The sequence below is a fragment of the Orycteropus afer genome, unplaced genomic scaffold, assembly GCF_000298275.1.
Source record: "Orycteropus afer afer isolate SDZICR_OR568_19922 unplaced genomic scaffold, OryAfe1.0 scaffold00142, whole genome shotgun sequence".
Lineage (NCBI taxonomy): Eukaryota > Metazoa > Chordata > Mammalia > Tubulidentata > Orycteropodidae > Orycteropus > Orycteropus afer.
The window spans coordinates 7,270,739-7,275,689 of record NW_006921729.1 but is presented as its reverse complement, the minus strand read 5'-3'; positions in this window follow the sequence as shown (position 1 = coordinate 7,275,689).

Here is a 4,951-nt window from a genome sequence, read left to right as displayed (position 1 = left end):
GGTTTGAACCGCCAGCCTTCTGGTTAGCAATCAAATGCCTTAGGCACTACGCTACCAGAGCTCCATTTTGAGGATAGAGACCTTTAAAAGTTATCCATATAAGTTTTAAAGAATATTAGATGGACTTGTCCCATAGCAGGAGATTAATAAAAAAAATGTGCCGGGCCTATGAGGCTCATGTAGACTTATCCAGCTCATAGCCTGCCTTTAATCTCCACATTTGAGCCACACAATTATTGACTACCTTTCTATTCCTCTAAAGCTCCATGGACTTACTCAGTTTTATAATCTACATATATCAGTTATCTTTATCTCTATTTAAACTGGCTTTATACTTGAACTCCTTTTTTTTTTTTTTTTTCATCTCGTTTGGTTGAATTAGTAGTTTCTACAAGAATACACTAATGGGATATTTTTTGAAGATTTTACTTATCTGATAAAGTCATGTGCTGTGTACATGAAAGACATTTGGCTGGGATGAAATCTTGGGTAAAATCATTATTAAGTGTCAAACTATCTTTTTGCAGGCTGTCTCTGCTTCTTACAAAATGTAGGGAAATTATCTTTATGGCACTAAAGTCAGTGAAGATTTCTTGGACAAGATTCACAAAAACATACAAAAACAAAATAAGATGTAAACTTAAGAGAAAAACTGGGAAAACTAGAAAAGTAAGTGATAAATTTTAATACCACATAAAAGGTAAAAGTTCTATATAATTATAAACACCATAATTAAAGTAAAAATACAAGCCACAGATAGGAAAATAAATTTGGATTATACATGCCTGACATATATATAAAAAAATTGCATGTCATTAAGAAAGAGATCATCAGGTCAATACAAAAATGGCCAAAAAAAAAAAAAGCAAAGTACTTGGGAATCATCTTGTGGTCTTGTTAAAACACAGGCTGATGGGCCTCAACCCCAAAGTTTCTGATTCAGTAGATCTGGGCTGGGATCCACAAATTTGCATTTCTAACCAGTCCCAGCTACTGGTCCAAGGACCATACTTTGAGAATCATTGTCCTAGCAAAATTCTTGCACATATATCCAAGGTACTTATACCACAATATTCATGCAATATTAATTATTTTAGCAAAAATTAGAAAACACCTAAATATCCATCAATAGGAAAACAGATAATGATATTGTGATAAATTAACACACTGGGAAAATATTGGCATTTTAAATAAATGAACTAGATCTCCATGTAGATTTAGAGCCTTCCTGACCCCTTTAAAATCATTTTTCAGATGCCATTTTGGTTACATCTTTTACTCATTCATAATTTCATTATGAAATTTCATAATTATGTATTTTCTCTTTTTTGTCTTTATTAGACTGGTCAGAATATTTTATTATTGTTTTTTCTCTTTTCATAGAGACAGCTTTTAGAGGTATTTATCAGTTCTACTGCTTTTCTGTTTTGTAATTATTTAATTTCTGCATTTATCATCATCATTTTTTTCTCCATTAGATGTTCTTTATATAACTTATTGAATGGAATCCTGAGTTCATTTATTTTCATTGTCTATTTATTAATGACTCAATTGAAGTCTACCAATTTTCCATTTATTAAATCTGTAGGGCTATTCCACAAATGTGACTGTGTTGTATAATTATTTCTATTGTTCTAATTAGTCTTGATTTTCTCTTTGATTCAAGAGTTATTTAGGATAGTGTTTTAAATTCCCAAGTGCTTAGAAGTTTTTATTACTTTCAAGTTTTGTGGCATTGTGAACAAAGAGTGTGGAATATGTGTGTGTGTATGTGTAACAAAATAGACAGTAAAAAATGATGCATTCTCTGTTTAGAGAATACAGACTTGCTTAGATACATATTAAATAAACTTCATTGAGTTTATTATTCAAATCCTCTCTATTGTAGTCAATGGTTTTCAGTAGCTTAGTGCCTAAAGCACTTGACTGCTAACAAGAAGGCTGGTGGTTCAAACCCACCAGCCACTCCTCGGAAGGAAGGTTGGGCAGTCTACTTCCGTAGTGATACTGCCTTGAAAACCCAAGGAGGGGTCGCTATGACTCCATGGCAAATAACAACGACAACAACAATCTTTCAAAGACTGGGAGATACTTTATTAAAGTTTCCCACTTTAGCAAGTTTTTCACAGGGAGTTTGAAAATCTCTGACATGTTCTTGGGGATCTATCTTTATTTTGATTGTTATACCTTGAATGGATATTAAATTACACTTGTGCTCCCTTCCAGATTTTATTTAGTCTTCAATTGTGTCTATTCTGATATCATTTTTGTAGACTCTGGTTTTTTTATTTATACTTGGGTGACTTATGTGTGCTTTTTTTTTTTGTCTTTAAATTGTGATTTGGGTTAAAGTTTACACAGTAAATCCATTTTCCATACAGCAGTTCATACACATTTTGTTTCATGACACTGACTGCAATTCCCCACAGTGTAAAAGCTCTCTTCCCACTTCCTCCCTGTAGTTACTTTTTCCTTGTATCCTTCCCTCCCATGCACTCCCAAGCCCCTGAGCTATCTCCCTGTGAAATCACTGCCCTTCTGTTCTCCCATGATTGATGGCTCCAAGGAGTGTATCTACCAGATGTAATTGTTCACCCCATATACCCGTCAATTGTTTGGCTGGAAATCACAGAAATGAGTTCAGTTCCAGACCTGAAGTTACCAGGTAACTAGGGGCCATGGCCTCAGGGGTCTCACGAGGTTCTATCAGACCAGCAAACCTGGTCTTTTTTTTTTTTTTTTAATGATTTTGAGTTTTGTTCCACATTGTTCTCCCACTCTATCCAGGATCTCTGTGCCCGTTCTTTTAATTTCAACTTTTTCATATACTTTTTTTTTTTTTTTCACACATGTCTCTTGTATGTAGCTTGCGGTTGGATTTTGTTTGTGGACTCCACCTGAGACCATCTATCATTAAAAAAGGAGCATTTAACCTCTGTTATTTCTCCATTTGGTCTCATTTCTTATTCGACTTCATTTCTGTTTTCTAATCTGTGGGCTTTGCCTGCCTAGGGGTACTACTTGGGGTCACACTAACATTAATAACTCAAATTCACCAGTGCTTGACCACACGTGTTCATGGAAGACCTTAGTTTTTCCTCTAAAGGCCTCCTAACCAAAACCAAACCAGTTGCTATTGAGTCCATTCCAACTAATCTTGACCCCATGTGTTAGAATGGCTCCATAGGGTTTTTAAGGCTGTGACCTTTCAGAATCAGATTGCCAGACCTTTTTCCCAGGTACCTCTGAGTGGGTTTAAACAGTCAGTCCTTTGGTTAGCAGTCAAGTGCTTAACTGTTTGTACCACCCAGTGACTTGTGGAGTCCTCTTACTCACCAAAATTTTCTAAAGTTACCAGGGAGAATCAAGTAAGCACATTTCCTATCAATACTGCTACAGCCCTACTATCCCTCCCTGGACACAAGTTTCCTATCAGCTTCTGCTTCTACCCCAACTTCTGCATGGAGATAGTAGGCTCTTGACCAGACTTCCAGCATGCCTGTTTCCTTTTAACTAAAAGTCTGACTATTGTGTAGTTTCTGGATGAGATTATCCATTTTTTTTGAGAATTCACCCACAACATAGTCATATTAGGCAGGAAAAAAAAAGTTCTTCAATAATATAAATAATTATGTACATTTTATTAATCTAATGTTGTTGTCATGTGCCATCGAGTCAGACCTGACTCATAGCAACCCCTCCTTGGGTTTCCGAGACAGTATCACTACGGAAGTAGATTGCCCCATCTTCCTTCCGAGGAGTGACTGGTGGGTTTGAACCGCCAGCCTTCTGGTTAGCAGTCAAGTGCCTTAGGCACTATGCTACCAGAGCTCCTATTAATCTAATATAAAATATGAAATAAGATGTTTATTTGAAAACATATATTATTCTGTATTTACATGAATGGTAGTATTAGAGAAAACAACAATAGGACTAGTTGACAGCAGCAATTGAAATTAATAATTAGTAGAATTAATAAAACAAGTGATATGTGAGAAAAATATAAGATTTGTATAATGTTTCTGTCCTCTTATAACTTATTTAACTCTTTTTTAAAATTGTTCTCTTTGATATTTGAATTTTGTTGGCTATATTCCATAGAGATATTGCCTCTGAAACCCAAGGAGGGGTCGCTATGAGTCAAATCGACTCAACGGCAGTGAGTTTGGTTTGGTTTTATTATTGTGTATTATTAAGTTACATAAATACAATATTTAAAAAAAGAGAGCATAAAAATGCAAGATTTTTGTCATTTTTTTAGATGTCATCAAATAGGCTCTGACTCATAGCAACCTTATGAATAATAGAATAAAATATTGCCAAGTTGTGTGGCATCTTCATAATAGTTGGTATATTTGAGTCTATTGTGGCTATTGTGTCACTCTTACCCCATGAAGGGTTTCTCTCATTTTTGCTGATCATCTGCTTTACTGAACATGATGTCTTTTTCTAGTGATGAGTCTTTCCTGATGACATGCACAAAGTAAGCTAGCCAAAGTTTCTCCATTCCCCTTTCTAAGGAGCATCCTGATTGTATTTCTACTAAGACTGATTTGTTTATCCTTCAGGCAGTCCACAGTATCAAATGTATCAATTCTTTTCCAGTCTTCCTTTTCCATTGTCCAGGTTTTAGATGCATATAAAGTGACTTGAAAGACCATGGATTGAGCAAGGTACACCTTAGTTATCAAAGTAACATCTTTGCTTTGTAAAACTTAAAAGAGGTCTTTTGCAGCGTATTTGCCCAACAACAGGACTAATTAAAAAGAAACTACCTATATTTTATAATAATAATGATACTGACATGGTTCTTTCTGTCTCATGATGTTGTTGTTGTTTTTAAGTGCCATCGAGTCATTTCCGACTCATAGCGACCCCATGCACAGCAGAACGAAACACTGCCCGATCCCGCGCCAGCCCCGCAATCCCTGCTATACTTGATCCCATCATC